Below are 20,179 nucleotides of genomic sequence, written 5' to 3' on the forward strand. Positions count from 1 at the left end.
TCTAATACTAAAAACATTTGAAAGAGTCTGCTTTCATCTCCCTTATTGAAGAAACACAATTGACATTAGGGTCTCCAGGTATCTGGGAACACTGCAGTAAAAATTTACTTGCCTGGCTTTCAGTCAGTGAGTCTCAACCTTATTTGGTCAATGTTTTCTGCCTCATAACACCTCTGAACCTCACATGATACACTGGCATTCACATAAGCTATTTGGAGAATGCTGGTATCCAAACAGGGGGTAAAACAGAGTGGCCATCCAACTTACACCTCTAACCAGATATATAAAGTCAATTCATCAACCCAATCCTCAATTTCTTCCCCTATGATGTATCAGTTACATTAAGACTATTTTATTCATTATTTTACTTTGTTTTTCAAGACAGGGTTTCTCTGTATAGCCCTGGCTGTCCTGGAACTCTCTCTGTGGACCAGGCTAGCCTCAAACTCGGAGAGTCATCTGCTTCCAGCTCACAAGTGCTGGGATTAAATGTGTGTGCCATCACATCCAACACTAAGCTCATTTTAAAAGTACTCCTGAAGGTATCTAAAGTGTGATCATTCTTTGGAGGTTTCCCCAATGGATAAAGACAGAGTCTGCTTCAAGACCTCCAAAACAACTGACTCCAAGGCACTGAGCCTCTTGGGGAGGGGTGGATGCTGGGAAAAACATAAACAAGAGGAAGAATATGAGGCACAGATTTCTGGCTCTTTCTGCTAGCTGGACCCTGTAGATGATGTTAGCTTCTCCAAGAGTGAAGACCAGTTTAGCCATTCCCCACTCAGCCTCCTCTGCCATCTGAAAGCGGAGTGTGACAATGTCAACTACCCAGACACCACCACTAATTTAGAACTTCACACTGGAGACATATGGATTACCTGTGCTTTGGAGAATGTAGATGGCTTGGTTCAACCACACACCTATTTAATCAGAATTGGGAGAGTGCTTTAACAGAGTTCATGGTGTTCTTGGGTTATACAAAGACTGAGATCTACTGCCTGATACTTGGTGCCATCCTTCCTCTGACAAATGCTAGCTCCTCTGCTTTTGTGGTAAATGAAAGCAAATTCTACCACATAACTGGTATGTGCTCTAGAGGCAAGGTCAAATAAGGCTGCCCAATGGACACTAAGAATATGGCTTGCAGTCCTGATATTGATCATTAGAAAAAGGAAGTCTGAAATGGATGCAGCTGTTTTACTCATAATAAAGCAAGGGTTTGAAGGTGCTATAGTGAAGGAGGTAGAGATGAAGAGAGGAAAGTTCTGGAAGTACTGATGAACAAGAAAGGGAACGTATATGGGGAAGCTGCCTAGCACTGTCCTCCAGCCTGAATAAACACCTGGCCACCTGGAGGGAACTTCCTTCAACACATGTGACTGTGCACTGTAGTACGTTGTTGCCCTGACCGACCCAGGGGATCTGGCATCATGAGAATTGTGGACCTTGGACTCTCCGTCACTCTGACAACAGGTTGAGAGCCTTTAAAGCTCTGCACAGCCCTATGCCACAGGGTGCTGTGCACTCAAGGCGTCCTTTCCCCTGGGGAATCTTTTTTAGATATGGGGACAGGGTGAGCTGACTGTGTCCATCATAAGTCACTGAAATTTCTGTTTTCTATTCTCTGAGAAGATAAGTTTTATGTTCTGAGAATAAATCCATGAATATTGAAAAAAAAAAAAAGAAAGGGAAAGTCTGGCTGAATTCTAAGACATAGGTTAATGCATGACTGGTATTTGTCTTGTGTTTTGTAGCATGCTCTGGCTGAGTACGGATGGATTACTAACTATGTTTTTAGGAACAGAACAAATCTATTAAAGGGAAGGAAGGCTCCATTAACCCATTAAACTGCTAACGCTGAGTTGCTTTCTGCATTACTCTCTCTGTAAAATAGAAAGCACAGCTTAGGTGACTTGAAAAATATAAACTGTCCTTGGGTATGGTCTCTTGCTTGTCTCCAAAGCTACATGACAGAGCTCGTAAGGTGTACAGTCCAGAGAACACTCCAGAAAGACCCTGAGACTTCCCATTGCATGGGACTGCTCTTTCTAGTCAATGGGAACTAAAGACTCCTCCCCCACTCACTTGTGATGGAATGGGTTCTTAGAAGCCAGAGACTTTGTTCCTTTGAAAGTTAAACAAGAATCAGATGCAATACAGTTAAGGAAGCAGGCTCTGAGCTCAATAACTCTATCTCATTCTTGACATACCAGAGGTCAATTCATGAGGAAACTAGCTCTTCCAGCCCCTTTCCTGAGAAGCTGGCCTGGCTTTTTAGTGGTACTGTTTGACCTTCCATATTTCATATTCTCTCCCCTTCTCTATGACATGCAGCATGTGACAGAGGAAGCTGTAAAGTCAGACAAACAGGGATCATGTCTTGCCCTGCAGTTAGCACACTGGTCAAATTAGATTGCTTTCAAAGAGGAAGGCTAATAAACAAAGCAAGGGTGCATTTGGTCTAATAGATGTAGGGGCTGCCTCGTGAGATGAGCACAAACCTTCAATGAATGTCCACTAAGCAGTTGTTAGCTGTGGGCTTTGTATACATCCAGACTGTGCTTTTATTTACCACAGACTTCAAAGGATGCACTTCCGAATTCAAAGTCCAAGCCCATCATAAATGCTCAGAAGCTATTGAATTGACTTGAAAAATTAGGGGAAGACAAGAAACCTGCATGAGAACAAATGTAGGCATTCTACTCACTTTTGCATCATAACTTAAGAAGGGCCAGCATTTGAAAGGAGGTTGGAGTGTCCTCTGCAGCAGTGGTATGTATAATGCAAATAAGAGGAAAATTCTCATTTGTTCTACTGAAATATAAAAAGTTAAGATGAAAAAAAATTATGAACAACCAGTTTTCATTCATTTACAGAAAAGGCACATTCAGAATTCAAGACGGACTAGAAGAAAACCTTGAAAGGGCATTCCTACTCCTGTGGTAGAAGAGCCTTGCATTCCCTCTCCACTTGGTCTCAGGTCTCTCAGCATCCTCTTTGGTCTGTCAATCTGCCTTGCCTTCTGGCTTCTGGTTCTGAAGTTAAATGAATCACCCAGAGGTGGTAACGTCTGAATTCTAGTCACAGAGTTTCCTGCTAGGATGTCAGAGCAAGGCCTCAGAAAGTACACTTCCAGCATGCTGCTGCAACCAGCAGTATGAGACATTATTTTAAGCTCTCTCTCTCTCTCTCTCTCTCTCTGTGTGTGTGTGTGTGTGTGTCTTTCCCTCCCTCCCTTTCTCTTTAACACATTTATTCATTTATTTATATTTATAGTAAAATTATAAAACTTGGGTAGAACATGGGGAAAAGTCAGGTATTTTCTGTAGGTTCACAATTTTAAAAAGATTCATAACTCAGTAATACACAAGCATGATTTTCTACAACTTTTAGAAGTCAAAAATTAATACAGAAATTGTAATGGACAAAATATAAAACTACAAATCTGAATTACCCCCCCCAGTCTACTGATGGTTACAATAAAACCCCATCCACTTTGGATCTTGCAAGACTCATATAATAATGTGGTGATAAGAGTTGCTATCTCCTAACAGTCTCATGAAGATTAAATGAATAAACAATCAAAGTGTTTAGAATAGTTTCTGTTATGTATTAAGACATTCATGGATAGGAGCTATAAACACAATATAATCCCAAAGTGGATTGCAACAAGGATGAACTCTGCTGTGATGGCACCCATTTGCCTCATGTAGTCCCCCAATGCTGGGTATTTCCTCTTCAGCACAAGTTAGTTAGTCCTGTGCTCATTAGCATACACTGTCATACTATATTTAAAAACAACAATTTTGATCACCTATAGATGTAGCTTAGACACAGCAATTTTTTTTAGTGTTCCTTTTGTGCTGGGAAATTAAACAATTCATAAGTGATTTTTCTGTCACCCTTACAACATTCCTGCAAGGCCAGACTATTATCTGCAAATTATGCCTACAGGAGTCCCCAAACAGCTTTCATACCTTGCTTTGTGTCCTGTGACTTTCCAGATGTTAAAGTTTGGATATGAGTCTCCTAAGCCATCTAATAGCAACCTCAGCGTCTTCAGCTCCCAATCCCAGAGAACAGTCATTACATCAGGTAGCAGCTGCTGGTAGTACAAGCTTCTGAGGTGTAATTACACTCTCAGTTAAGGGAAGGATTGTTGGAATTGATTGGAAATATCTAGTTGCTGTTGTAGCTAGGGACAACACATAGAACAAATGATTGCAGTCCCTGCATTTTCTTATAGCAACACAGATGGTGGTAAAGTATTCTAATTTCATCAACGATTATGTTTGAATATGCACAAGTCAGGTGACTAATGAATTCATATCTGGGTATAGCTTCTCCGTGCATTGCCATTTAACATGCCCAGAGGTTAAAGCAGACTCTTACATGACTAAGCCCTATATGGAGATTATCCAAAGCCATTTCTCTTTGGCTTTAGAGTTCTAGATGGACTACATTTCTTTAAAGTTGTCTCTAGTCTATTTGGCACAGATAGTAACAAGTTCCTGGACAGGATACATGGATTTACAAAGGAAAAATTAATTTTTGGTGAAACCTTAAAATCAAACTGTTGACCTTCTATTTTCTAACTGCTTTATGCCAGTAGATCTCTACCTTCAATGGAATAAAAAAGCTGACATCGGGATTTGTTAAAAAGCAGGTTTCCAAATCTCCACCCATGGAGCCAGGCATGGATCTGGGCAGAATATGCTCAAATGCTGCTAATGTTCAAGAACAAATAGTGTTGGCCCAAGGTTGAGCAGAAAGATTCTGGGAAGAAGTCCTTGTGAAGAGGATTTTGTACACAGTATGGTGGCCTCCTGGCAAGGTCGTGCTACTGGCAAGTTATGAAAATGCACGTTTGTAAGAACATTTTACTTCTAACAACTTCTGAATTTCTTTCACAACTTGGTAGCAGTTGAAAAACAGAAATTTAAAATACTTCTGTTAATTTTATAATAAATATATGACTTACTTATCTTAATAGTATATGGAGATATTTGGGAGAGATTAGGCCCTCTGTGTAGCAGAGAGCTTACTCTGTGGACAAGCAGTGCTCAGTACCTGCATGAATAACTTCAAAACATTTTCAGATAATTCTCCAAACTCCCTTTCTGTACTGTCCTCTTCTGACAGGAAGAAGCATGGCATATCATATAGCACTTGCTGTGTGATGGCAATGGAGTCAGGTTTCTGCTTATATACAAACTGTCATTTGAGAGCAGGAATTTAATCCTGTCTTCTGCTTCCTACACCAGTAAAACAGGAACTCAAATTTGATTAACCTATCATTTTACTGAAAAAAAGATGATCAATGTTTTGAATAATGATATGTTTTGAATCTGTACTCCCATTTTTGTGCTTTTTGTGCTCCAAATTCACATTTGTAAATAGAATTGAATCAACAGAGGCTCTGATCATGCCCTACAGAGAAATCCTAGTATTGTGGAGACCTCATCAAAGTTAGTGTACATGAGAGCAGGGATTACCATTATTAAATAGGCAGTGCCTGGGACACTGATGATGGATACCTAATCTATTTCTGAAACTCAAAACTTCCCAACCTTCTCTCTCTCATTCTCTATCAATCTATCTACTACCTTTCTATCTACTATCTGTCTGTCTGTCCATTATTCTCCCTCTCTCTTTTTCTCTCTGTTCCTCCCTCCTTCTTTCCCTCCCCCATCTCTTTCTTTCTTTTGTTCACACAGGGTTTCACTATTTTGTCCACCCTGATCTGGAACCCTCACTCCTGCCTTGGCTTCCAGAATGGTTATAGCTAGAATTATAAGCATGTGCCATTATACCCAGTTTAGAATTGCTCTTCTTTAATGAAAAGCTGGTGGGTGCATTTGGGTATGATAGTCCACACAGATACACAACACATTGTTGTGTGAGGTAAAAGGATTGCCAGGCCAGGCACTTCAGGTCAGCCTGGGCTGCACAGCCAGTATTAGGTTAGCCAGGGCTAATTACAAAATCTTGTTTCAAAAAAAATAACCGAAAGATGTGGCTTAAAATGATTAAGGTTCCAGCTGAGTTTTACTTAAACTCATATTTGAGTGCATTTAAATTCCCTATGAAATTTCTGAGTAGATAGTAGGAGAATGCGTATGAAATGAATGTATGTGAAAATGAACACATGGGAAAGACAAGGGAACAACACCAACCACAGTTATCAACAATCAGGAAGCATTTGTCTTGTGCCAGTTCAGCCTATAATGGAAAGATGGCCTTGGCATTACCACAGATTTGTTCAGTATTTTCATAAATAGTAACAGTGAAAATCTGAACTGTAGGGAAAGAAATGAAATGCACACAGGACACAATCACTCTGGAAGAAGCTTCAGCAACTCAGCTCTAGTCCTACTGAAGATGGAGCTGTAGTTCATTAATGAATGTTTGAAGGGAAAGCTGAAGTTGCATTGGAAAATTAGTTAATGCCATTTGTCTTTGTGACACCAAGGAGAAGCACAAGGAGAGTCAGCAGCTACATTTAGTTTGTAATGACCTTTCACCTCTGTGGACCTCTGACCTGGCTGTTTTAATCACACAGACACAAGAGCTGGACAGGACAATGTTTCAGGGGGTGATTTTCCTTTGTATTGCAGTAGGAGGAAAAGAGATTGAAAATAAAATCTTTCCACTAAGACAAATGGTTGCTAAGCTGCAGCTGACAAAGGGTTAACAAAAGCTAAGGCTCTGTTTCCTCTCACTGTGTAATTGCTGTGAGCCAGGGAAGCATTTGCAAGAGAAGCTTTGCTATAGAGGCCTCATTTGTCACAGACCTGTCAGAAAGCTCCTGTAACTGAATGGGTTTATACAGAAACCAGGAATTGGGTTTGTTTCCTAAATGCAAGTGATCTGAACAGTCTTGACTTGTCCCTCAGTAGAAATTCTCTAGAATATCCCCTTTTGTTTATTAATACATTGTCCTCTCAATACCAAAATGAACACACCACAAACAAGAAATGGGTAGACTATGCAAAGTGTGTGTGTGTGTGTGTGTGTGTCTGTAAATTTTTAAGCAAGGATTTTAAACCTGAGTCTGTGTTACAATTGCCAGTAAAACCTGTTCAGATGGTTGCTAGCTCCACCTTGTCCTCTTGAAGTAGACCTGGGAATGGTCCAGGTAATCTGACAGTGTCTACCTTAAAATGACACTTTGATTCTGAACTGCTTGAGGGACACATTGTTTTCATTTATATTCTTCACTGTACATTGCCTTTCTTCTGTGTTTACATTCATGTACACATAGGTAATAAGTCATTCAAAGACACCAAATATCACCAAGACATTTTAATACTTACCTTGTAATGGCCTATAAATCCTCCAAAGCGGGCATCATTCCCTCAGTTGTAAGCCCATTCAGCCCAACCTAGCTCCTAAGCCCATGTTCTTAAATACTTTTCTACCTTCTTGAGTCAATTAACTGACCTCACACTGATGACAACTCTAATGGGCTATCAAGTAAAGGTGTTTGTTGCATGAGCAACCTGGGTGTGAACCCCAGAGTCCCTGTGAGGGTGAACAGAGACAGCCAACTACACAGGGCCATCCTCTGACTGCCACATTCCAACAGTGGCACTCATGTCTGCTTGTACATTGTATATTCATGCACCTTCGCATGTATACAATCATAACAGGGTTTTAAATATTGACTGCCCTGCAAGAATCTGGACTCAATGTCTTTTCTATATACATATTGTATAATAGTTGTGCTTAAACACTTATGTGTACTAATTCTAAACAGAAGAGTATAATTTTTTTTTTCTTTCTCCTTTGAACAACAACAAAAAGCTACTTAAATATTGCTAGATCAACCTGCTCCAACCAGTATTCTGGTTCTGGTTCTTCCTGGATACCCAAGGACCACAGGACAGGACAGGTCCCTGCACTACTAACCTCAGAACAATCTTGAGCAGATCAAGGCCCATGTCACTGTCCAATATGAGCACTAAAAATTGTTCTTGTGGTTACTGCTATGGAGGTGGTAACGGTGATGATGGTGGTGATAGAGGTGACAGTAGTGATGATAGCAGTGATGGTGGTGGTGGTGATGGTAGTAATGATGGTGGTGGTGATAGTAATGGTGGTCGTGATAGTTGTTGTCATAGTAATGGTGGTGATGGCAAGAGAAATGGTTATAGTAGCAGTTGTGGGGGTTGTCTGTTTGTTTTGGTGTTTGCCAATGGAAATAGGAGCAAGAGATAACATATATCAATAGTTCCAAAGCCTTACAGTGGAACAGAATTGACTGGAGGGAACAGTTAAGAATTTGCACTACTGCTGCCCAGTTTCTAACCCAGCAGACCTCACATGAGGGCCAAGGCTCTGAGTTTCTAACAAATTCTCAAGTGAAGCCACAAATGCTGGTCTGGGAACATATTGTAAGGACTATTACTTTGGAATAAACCTGCCCATGATTACAACAGCCCTTCTGATCCATCCTTTATCCCCAGATTCAACAGATACTGCTTGAATATTTACTGTATATGTTATACCTTTCTAGCTTAGAGGATAAGTCAGTAACACAACCAGGTATCAAGTAGGTCCTCACAGAGCTTTCTGCATATGAGGGTCAGAGATAGGAAATCATAAATGTACAATGCAACAAGTGATTCAATGGGGAGGTGCAGTGATGAGATTTTAGCTAATTCTTTGAGAAGATAATATCTATGAGAGCAGAGACCTAACTACTAAAGCAAAGGAGCAAGCCAGGGTGGTAAAGTTACATAGACAATAGCAAGTACAAAGACTCTGATGCAGAAAAATGTCTATTATATTCTAGGAAGGGCAAGAAGACTGGTTGCTGGGTAGAGAACAGGAGGCAGAATGTGAGTAGAAGAGACTGGGACAGGAGCAATCTGCATTGTACGGTCCCCAGAATCACTTATGATGCAATGCTTCCCAAAGCTTGACAACTTCTCTGGACCATGCAATGAAGAATGCAGCTTTGCAGCATGAGGTTTCTTGGGCATGCCCAGAGACTGGATTTCAAAAGAAATTGTTCTACTCACAAACAAGAATCTAAATCAAGCTTATAACAAATGTGTAATCAGATGAGAATGGCAATGGCCAACTCCCTCTGGTGAGGGTAGTCAAAATTGTTGTTTGGTCACACAGGTTGATTTGAAGAAAGAATGAAATTTCCATGGGTATCACATTTAATTCATTCTTACAAATAGTGCATGTTCATCAAATAGAATTTTGTGTATTAGAGAGAGACAGAGAAAAAGAAGCAGTGAACAAGATTGGGCAGAGGTGTTACTGGCTAGAGACAAATAGCTGAAGAACTTAGTCCTCAAATTAAATAAAGTCCCTGGGAAAGTAAGGGTGTAGGGTGGAAAATGGAGAACCAGAACTGAGCCTTAGTGGGGGAAAGATGATGATGGCAGAAGGAATAATAGAATCAATAGCAAAGGACCAGAAAAGCACACAGCCATCAGCTTTTGGCCCAAACTGCTTCAGAGATGAGACAAAATGGGCAAAGGTTAGTTTTCCTGGCCTTCAAAAATATGGGTAGTAACAGCTGGCTTCACAAAAGAGTTTTCCCCATCATGAAGAATACTGTATCCCATAAAGAGGTAAGACTCAGTTACTTAATATAAAAACAGTGTCTTTGCTTTTCACTAGCACAACTGCCAATAGCCAGAACAGCACAATATGAATCACTCTTTGCTTCTTCCTCCACTTTCTAATTTCCTGCTAAGGAGACAGAGCTGAATGGGGTCATTAATCTGAGTTAGAAATACTGTGACCTGCTCTACACTTCCCTTGCTAACACTGTGTGGCAGAGCTGGAGATGTGAGGGTTTCACTTCCCACTCTGCTCTAAGGAATAGGTGGCATGAGGGAGATGCTACCTAGTTTTATTTTTAGGCTTCTGTATTTCCTCAGCTGGACACTGTACAGCCCATTTACTGTTCCAATTGTTGATTGGGCATCTAAAATTGGGTTTCTAAATTATCAGTAATATTTCAGTTCTTTTTTCTTTTTTGTTAATTTATATACATTTCAATATTCTTACATATCAATACCAGTTCCCTCTCCCTCTCTCCCATGTCCTCCAACGCCCATCCCATCCCTTTCCTCACCCTCTCCACAGAGAAGGTGACACCTTCCAGGAGAGATCATCAAAATCTGTCAAGGCATTTATCATTTATGTAGGGTCTAGGCACTCCCTCCAGTCTCTAGGCCAAGTGAGTATCTCTCAAATAGGAGTGTGTTCCCAAAGCCCTTTCATGCAGCAGGGATAAATCCTGGTTCCCCTGTCAGAGGTCCCTTAGACCGGCAAGGCCTTCTAACTGAGACCCATGTTCAAGGGCTTTGAGTCAGTACAATGCTAATTTCCCAGCTATCAGTCTGGGGGTCCATGAGCTCCCCCTTGTTCAGGTCAGCTGTCTCTGTGGGTCTCTGTAGCCTGTTCTTGACCCCCCCTTTTTATCACTCCTTCTTCTCTGCAACTAGATTCTGGGAGTTCGACTCAGTGTTTAACTGTATGTGTCTGCTTCTGTTTCCATCAGCTACTAGATGAGGGCATATAAGTTAGTTATCAATTTCATTATCAGGGAAGGGCATATAAGGTAGCTTTTCCACTGTTTCTCAGATTATTACTTGAGGTTATCCTTGTAGGTCTCTGGACATTTCTCTGGAGTCAGTTTTCTCTTCAAACTTATAATAGCTCCCTCTATTATGGTATCTCATTTTTTGCATTCATCTATTCGTCCCCTGACTCAGTCTTCCTGGTCCCATATGTTCTCCTTTCCTCCCCTTCTCTTTCTCCTAACTCCCTCTCCACTCACTGCCCCTCACTCCCAATATGCTCAGGAGGTCTTGTTCCTTTCCCCTTCTGTGAGGAACCTTATATGAATCTCTTAGAATCCTCCTTGTTTCCTGGTTTCTCTGGCTGTGTGAATTATAGTCTGGTGATCATTTGCTTTATGTCTAAAATCCATACGAGTGTGTACATACCACGTTCCTCTTTTATGACTGGTTTACCTCATTCAGGATGGTTTCTTCAAGTTCCATCCATTTGCCTAAATTTCAAGATCCCACTTTTTTTTCTGCTGAATAGTATTCCCATTGTGTAAATGTACCACATCTTCTCCATCCATTCTTCAGTTGAGGATCATCTAGGCTGCTTCCAGGTTCTTGCTATTACAAATAATGCTGGTATGAACATAGTTGAACAGATGTCTTTGTTGCATGGATATGGATCATTTGGGTATATGCCTAAGAGTGGGATTGCTGGGTCCTGTGCTAGACTGATTCCCATTTTCCTGAGGAACCACCATACTGATCTCCAAAATGTCTGTACAAGTTTGCACATCCTGTCCTCCATAAGCTGTCATTGGTGTTTCTGATTTTAACCATTCTGACAGGAGTAAGATGGCATCACAGAAATGTTTTGATTTGCTCTTCCCTTATGGCTAATGATGGTGAACACTTTCTTAAGTGTCTTTCAGCCACTCTGGATTCCTCTATTGAGAATTCTGTCTTCAGTTCTGTACCCGAATTTTTAATGTGGTTATTTGGTGTTTTGTGACTAGTTTCTTGAGTTTTTGGTATAATTTGGAGGTCAGCCCTCTGTCAGATGTGGGGTTGGTGAAGTTCTTTTCCCAGTCTGTGAGCTGCCATTTGGTCTTGTTGACTGTGTCCTTTGCCTTGCAGAAGCTTCTTAGTTTCAAGAGGTCCCATTTATTAATGGTGATCTCAATGTCTGTGCTACTGGTATTATGTTCAGAAAGAGGTCACCTGTATCAATGTGTTCAAGGGTACCTCCAATTTTCTATTATAAGATGTTCAGTGGGGCTGGATTTATGTTGAGGTCTTTGATCCATTTGAACTTAAGTATTGTGCACAGCTATAGAAATGGGTCAATCTTCTACACAATATTATCCAATTGTGCTAGCACCATTTGTTGAAGATGCTATCCTCCTTCCATTGCATAATTATCAAAAATCAGGTGTCTGTAGTTCTGTGGGATAATATTTCAATTTAATTCCATTAATCTACCTGTCTTTATGTGCCAATACCAAGCTGTTTTCAGGACTATTGCTCAATAGTAGAGCTTGAAGTCGGGGTTGGTGACCCCTCCTGAAGTTCCTTTACTATACAGGGTTGTTTTGGCTCTCCTGGGTGTTTTGTTTTCCCACATAAAGTTATCCTCTCAAGGTCAGTGAAGAATTGTGCTTAGATTTTGATGGGGAATAACATTGAATCTGTAGATTGCTTTTGGAAAGCTAGCTATTTTTACTATGTTTATCCAACCTATCTAAGAGCATGGGAGATCTTTCAATTTTCTGGTATCTTTTTAAATTTCTTTCTTTAAAGACACAAAGTTCTTGCTATATAGGTCTTTCACTTGTGTGGTTAGCTTTACCCCAAGATATTTTATATTGTTTGTGGCTATTTTAAAGGGTGATGTTTCTCTAATTTCTAATCCCCTTTATAATCTGTATATAGTAGGGCTCCTGATTTTTTTTTTTTTTTTAGTTAATCTTGTATCTTGCTAGTTTGCTGAAGGTGTTTTTCAGCTGTAGGTGCATCCTGGTAGAGTTTTTGGATCACTTATGTAAACAATCATAACATCTGTAAATAGTGAAAGTTTGACTTCTTCCTTTCCAATTTGTATCCCCTTGATATCCTTTTCTTACCTTATTGCTCTAGCTAGAACTTCAAGTAAAATATTAAAGAGATAGGAGGGAGTGGACAACCTTCTCTTGTTCCTGATTTTAGAGGAATCACCTTAAGCTTCTTTCCATTTAGTTTGATGTTGGCTGTTGGTTAACTATATATTGCTTTTATTATGTTTAGGTATGATCCTGTTATCCCTGATCTCTCCAAGACCTTTATCAAGAAAGAGTATTGGATTTTGTCAAAGGCTTTTTCAGCATCTAGGGAGATGATCATATGATTTTTTTTCAGTTTGTTTATATGGTGGATCACATAGATATATTTTCATATGTTGAACCATCCCTGCATCCCTGGGATGAAGCTTACTTGGTCATGGTGGATGATTTCTCTGATGTGTTCTTAGATTCAATTTGCCAGTATTTTATTGAGTATTTTTGCATAAGTGTTCAAGAGGGATATTGGTCTGTAGTTCTCTTTTTTTAGCTGTGTCTTTGTGTGGCTTGGGTACCAAGATAATTGTGGCCTCGTAAAAAGAGTTTGGTAATGAACCTTCTGCTTCTATTGTATTGAACACTTTGAGGAGTATTGGTATTAGCTCTTCTTTCAATTTTTGGTAGAGTTCTGCACTGAAGCCATCAGATCCTGAGTCTTTTTTGGTTGGGATTTTTGATGACTGATTCTATATCATTAGGGATAATAGGTCTATTTAAATTGCTTACTTGTTCTTGATTTAATTTTGGTAAGTGATAGCTATCCAGATATTTGTCCAGTTCCTTGAATTTTTAAATTTTGTAGAGTACAGGTTTTCAAAGTAAGACCTGAAAATTCTCTGGATTTCCTCAGTGACTATTGTTATATCCCTCTTTTCATTTCTGACTTTGCTGATTTGCATGTTCTATCTCTGCTCTTTGGTTAGTTTGGATAAAGGTGTGTCTATCTTATTGATTTTCTCAAAGAACCAACTCTTTGTTACATTGATTCTTTGTATTGTTTTCCTAGTTTCTACTTCATTGATTTCAGCTCTCAAATTGATTATTTCCTGGCTTTTACCCCTTCAGGGTAAGTTTGCTTTTAGAGCTTTCAGTTGTGCTGTTAATTCTCTAATGTGACTATCCTCTCTTTTCTTCATATGGGCACTTTTTTCAATGAACTTCCCTCATAGCACTGCTTTCAAGGTGTCCCATAAGTTTGGGCATCTTGTGTCATTAAATTCTAGGAAATCCTTAATTTCTTTCTTTATGTCTTCCTTGACCCAGAAATGGTGCAATTGCTCATTGTTCAGCTTCCATGAGTTTGTAGGGTTACTGCATTTGTGTTGTTATTGAGTTCCAACTTTAAAGCATGGTGATCTGAGAAGAAATATTTTTGTATCTGTTGAGGTTTGTTATGTTGCCTAGTATGTGTTCAATTTTAGAGAAGGTCCATGTAGAGTGGAGAAGAAGGTATATTCATTTGTGTTTGAGACATAACTTCTGTTAGTTCTTTTGTTTCTGTGTTAAGTTTCTGTCTGGTGGTCCTGTCTAGTGTTGAGTGTTGAAATCTCCCACTATGAGTGTGTGAGATTTTATATGAAATTTGAGTTTTAGTAGCCTTTGTATTTGGGGAATAGATGTTCAGAATTGAGACTTTGTACTGATGGATTTTTCTGTGGTGAATATGAAATGACCTTCTTCATCTCTTTTGATTGATTTTGGTTTGAAGCCTAACTTGTTATATATTAGGATAGATACAATTGCTTGCTTCTTGGGTCCAGTTGATTGGAAAATCTTTTCCCAACCCTTTACACTGAGGTAGTGTCTCTCTTTGAAGCTTGGATGTATTTCTTGTATGCAGCAGAAAGATGGATTCTGTCTTCATATCCATTTTGTTAGCCTGTGTCTTTTTATAGGCTAGTTAAGACCATTAATGTTGAGGGAAAGTAAGGACCATTGATTGTTAATTCTTGTTTGTTTTAGATTTGTGTAGGTCATGATATTGTGAATATATTTGCCCTGCTTTTTCTGTTGGGTTCTGGTAAAGTAGGATTATTTATTGCCTATGCCTTTGTCAGTGAAGTTAGCTTCCTTGGGTTGGAGTATTCCTTCCAGAATTTTCTGTAGGGCTGGATTTATGGATATGTATTGTGAAAATCTGGCTTTTCCATTGACTATCTTGTTTTTTCCATTTATATTGATTGAGAGTTTTGCTGGATATAGTAGCCTGGCATCCAGGGACTCTTAGTATTTGTAGAACATCTATCCAGGACCTTCTGGTCTTCAGAGTTTCCATGGAGAAGTCAGGTGTGATTTTGATAGGTCTGCCATTAAATGTTACCTGGCTTTTTTCCTTAGCTGCTCTTAATATTCTTTCTTTGTTCTGTATGTTAGCTGTTTTGATTATTATGTGTCGAGGGAGTCTTTTTTTTTTTTTTTTTTTTTGGTTCAGTCTGTTTGATGTTTGGTATGCTTCTTGTACTTTCAAAGGCATGTCCTTCTTCAGATTGGGAAAGTTTTCTTTAATGACTTTGTTGAATATGTTTTCTGGACCTTTGAGCTGGGCTTCTTTCCCTTCTTCTATGCCTATTTTTCTTAGTTTGGCCTTTTCACAGTGTTCCACATTTCCTGGATGTTCTGTGTTAGGATTTGTTGGATTTAAGATTTCTTTGTTCAATGAATCTATTTCCTCTAGTTTATCTTCACACCTGAGATTCCCTCTTCAATTTCTTGTATTTTGTTGGTTATGCTTGCATCTGCAGTTCCTGATTGTTTACCCAGTTTTTGTATATCCAGCATTCCCTCAGTTTGTGTTTTATTTATTTTCTTTATTTCAGCTTTTAGTTCTTGAACTGTTTGAATTGTTTCCTTCATCTGTTTGTTTTTCCCTGGCTTTCCTTACTTTCTTTAAGAGATTTGTTCATTTCTTGTATTTTTTACTTGGTGTTTTCCTCTTTTTTTTTTTTTTCAAATTTTTTGTTTGTTTTTTCTTCCATTTATTTAAGGGATTTTCTCATATCTTCTTTGAGAGCATCTATCACTTATATGAAGTTATTTTTGAAGTCCTTCTCTTCTGCTTTATCTGCTTTGATGTGTTTAGGTCTAGTTGTTGTAGAGTCCCTAGATTCTGGTGGTGTCATATTGGTATTTCTATTGTTTTGTTTTCTTGTATAACTATCTTCTAGTGGGTGTAGATGGAGTCTCTCTCTTTCTACCCTACTCTCCCAGTGGGTGTAGGTTGGTCAGGAGTTTGATGTCTGTAACTCTGGATGATCTGTGTGGTGTATTGACTGGAGTACCAGGACTGAACTACTCAGACCAAGGTTATAGGGGAGAGCAAGATGCAGAGCTAACCCAAGGAGTTCCCTGGGAAGAATGTAGGGGATTTGTCCTGTCCTGGTCCCAGACTCACCTCAGGCAGAGGGCAGGTGATGGGGCCTAAAGTTCAAGTGATAGCAGTCTCAAGATGGTCCTGCATGGATAGGCGGGTCCAGCATCCTCAGAGTCTATCCAGGAAGTCCCAAGGAATGGAAGGGGTATTAGGCAACCTCTGGCCAAATGCTCACCCAGAGTATGAGCAGTGGGCCCAGCAGGGCCAAGAATGTGGGGAAGGCAGGCTCTGGGTCTATTTAAGTTCTTTAAATGATTAGCTTTGTTTAGCCCTTTCACAGAACTCTGAAAGTTACTCTATGAAATCTAAACTAGTGTGCTTCCCCCTACCAGAGAAAATATGTTAGTGATCATCAACATAGCAAAGCACCTGAGATATTTAAATTATACTAATGGTTCACAATTTGAGACAATCCAGTCAAAATAGGGGCTCCCAACCTCTAGTACTTGGGTTGAAAGGTTGGAATACATGATGGACTTCATTGCAGAACAAACCATTCATTTTGGCCAGTAAGCAAATAAAGCAGAGAGGCCAAGGTCTCCAGAAAGAGAAAGACACCAAGGTCTCATAATCCCTTTAGAAAACATACTGCCAGTAACTCATTGACTGCTTACTGGGCTCTAAAAGCTGTACTGTCTTCCTCTAGCAGCATCCTGAAAACCAAGCCTATTAACACTGAAGAGATTGAGAGACACTTATCCACACCATAACAAGGAAAAGTGGGTTTTTTTTTTTTCTTATTGAACTGATATCATTCAATGGGTATGATGATTAGCCTGCATCATCAGTGAGTGTGGTGGTTAGTCTTCATCATCAGTGGATGTGATGGTTAGGTGTGATGAATGATGATAAGTCTGCATCACTCAAAGGGTATGTGTGTTGGCTCCATCATCAATGGGTATGGTGGTTAGTCTGCATCATAAATGGGTATGATGGTTAGTCTGCATCATCAATGGGTATGAGTGTTGTCTCCATCATCAATAGGTGTGATGGGTATAGTGGTTAGTCTTCATCATCAATGGGTGTGATGGTTAGTCTTCATCGTCAACTAAACTGGACTTAGAATCACCTAGGAAGCAAATCTCTGAACATGGCTTCAAGGGCATCTTCAGAGTTGTTTAACTGTGGAAGGAAATTTTACCCTGAATGTAGGTGGTACCATCCCATGGTTTAGAGTTTTAGACTGAATAAAAAGAACCAGGAAAATATAAGGTAAACCCCAGTATACAGCTCCATCTGCTCTTTAACTAGAGAAGTAATGTGACCAGCTGTCTCATTCTCCTGCCTCCATAGATTCCATCAGCAATGGGCTGTATCACCTCAAACTGTGATCTAGAATAAATTGTTCCTCACTTAGGTTGCATTTGTCAGGCATTTAGTCATGGTCATGTAAAGTAACTAATAAAATGGTTATTTTATCTGTGGTGCTATGGTGGGAAGATACAGAACCAAGGACGTGCAGCTTCAGTAAGTTGCCTCCATCACAGACTTAGATCAGAGAAAACACAGTCAAAGGCCCTCAGGAGTCTAGGTGCAAAGACATAGCTTCATATACGTGGAACATTTCCTTCACAAACATTTCAGTGTGACCTTAAAAATAAATACAACTTCAAGTTTACTAATTTACTTCCATGTTTAAATACCTAGAAAAAGTTAGGGTGAAATTATTGGGGATAGTAGAAAGTGAGTGCTACCTCCAAAAGTATGCCTACAGTGTGGTCCTTATTCCATGAAATAGTCACATGTTACAGTAGAAAGCCAAGGAGAATTTCACACAGATACATTTGTCTAAAGAAAGTTTCACACATCCATGGACCTCTGCCCAAAGACAGCCTTCTTGGCTTGTCTCACCTTCTGACTCCTGATTGATCACCCTCACTGTTACCCATTGATTAGTAGAAATAGACCAGAAGTAAAGGTCTGATAGGTGCTGAAGTAGGTGCCGCTGCAACTTTCCAAGGTCATCTTCAAAGACAACAGCTACATTCCCTCAAAAGGTTCTGGATTTTTTGTTTGTTTGTTTGTTTTTGGTTGTTGTTGTTGTTTTTATTTCTTTGTTTGTTTGTTTTTGTTTTTGTTTTCCCAGACTCTGAATAGAGAGCTGATGGGTGTAGGTCTGGCTATCACACCCACTAACCACTCTCAATTGTTTCTGTACTTGTTTATGAAACATTTCTTCTTCTAACTGATCTGCTTGCCCATCCCTTCCTGCATGTCCTAAGTAATACAGTCCCAGAAAATGCCCTGTCTGTAGCTTATCACTCAAATCCTCCTAAGACAGCCAGCATCCCCTTCCCCTTCCACATGCCCCACCTCCTCCTGAGTGACTCAGAAGTGACTACAGACAACCAACTTGCTTTGGAGCCTTGGGCCTTGGAGTTTTGTTGCTGCTCTAGGTCTGTGGAAAACTCAAATCATTTTCTACTGTCATGAGCCCCAGGGTCTCTAGGCAGTATAATTATAAATCAATCAGCTCCTTCTAACGTCTTCCCTTTGGGATGGCAAAATCATTACCATGGCTTCCCTTTCTCCTCTGCTGGACTTTGTATAGCCCATTTACTTCAATTCTCATGAATCTTTTCAACTCAATACCATTCAGGGTGGAGGAAGCTTTAAATATATTTAGCCCAGAGTTACAGAAGTTGTAACACTGATTGGCCACCTTCTGTTTTTGACAAGTGCCAGCATAGCAGAAAGTCCCCTGAGAGAAGTCTCCCAAAGGCACAGCTGCTTGAGTGCCTAACATGCAGCCTAGCTTGGAGATATTTTGAAGATAACAAGGCCAGAGACAGAAGCCATCTTTCTTGTAAGAAGGCACTAGACAAATAACCGGGAGAAAGCACTTTACATGAATCAGAAAGTGTAAGGCGCCCTGTCCAAACACATCTACTCTCACAATCCTGGCTAGAAAAAAAAGGGTGAATAATGCTTTCTTGTCCAGCAAAATGTTTCTACATACAGGGCAGCTCTTTATGGGAGTCAAGAGTTGTTGCGTGGGAAACAAGTGGGCTATGTGATTCTCCCCACAATACCTTGTAATTATTTTTCATCTTCCTGTAGCTTCAGTGGCCCAGCCTGAATGCCCAACTGGAAGTGTTCATCATAAGGCCACTGATGAGGCAGAAAGAGTTCTGCCCCAGCTGAAATTCCAGTCAAGAGCTCAAGCCAGCCATAGCTCATGGAGGGACTGTATCTCCAACTCCAATACTCTCAGGTTTCCTGAGTAGTGTGCATGTGACTCTCCTTTACCTGAGAGCACACTGTTTACATATAATTTGGAGCAAAAATCACAGCCCATTCATCAACAATGAATCTATCTTGCACAGTCATCTATCTGCCTTTGCAATTACCTAATTGGATCAACATTTCTCCCATTCCTGCTGCCAGCACTTATAGTGAAGCAGCATCACCCTGAAGAGGACAACAACACAGCATCAAATGTCAGGGGAACACAGGCAGAGTCATTGGAGCTCAGGTGTTAAGTCCCAGGCAGCAACTTGCTGTCTGCAAAGCTTCCTAAACTTGTATCTTCATGAATGAAATGGAGTCAATAGAGCACCCACCTCATGTAGCAGCAGCACCATCTAATGAATACATATATGTGCTACATATGTGATTTTTAATTCTCTTATGTTTTAAATAAAGGAAAAGAAATAAGTTGAATGTTATTTATCTTTTATATAACCCAATACATCAAAATACCATCATCTCAATACTAATATACAAGCATAAATAAGAAATTTTAATTCTACCACATCTACAAATGGCCATATGTTGTATATTTATAGGCAGTTTTAACATGTACCAAATGTTGGGTAGCCATGGGTGACTAAAGTGTGGCCAGCATAAAAGATGAAAGGTATTTAGGTGCTGTGGCCCCCTGTCTTCGTGGTTAATATTAGGCTAGTTACTTTTCTCATTTCTCTGACCAGATGACTGACAAAAGCAATTTAGGGGAGTTAGGATTTGTTTGGCTCTCTGAGAGCAAAGTGATCATGTCAGGAAAAAATGTGGAACAAGATAGAAGCCAGCCTCATTTCCTGTCAAGCATGGAGAGATAGATACTGATGTTATTGCACATTATGCAGTCCAGGGATGGTGGTGCTACCCCCACTCAGGGTGAGGCCCTCCCTCAGCTAAATCTCTCTGGAAAACATCCTGTTAGACATGTC

Source organism: Phodopus roborovskii, unplaced genomic scaffold, assembly GCF_943737965.1.
Source record: "Phodopus roborovskii unplaced genomic scaffold, PHOROB, whole genome shotgun sequence".
In the NCBI taxonomy this organism is placed as follows: Eukaryota; Metazoa; Chordata; class Mammalia; order Rodentia; family Cricetidae; genus Phodopus; species Phodopus roborovskii.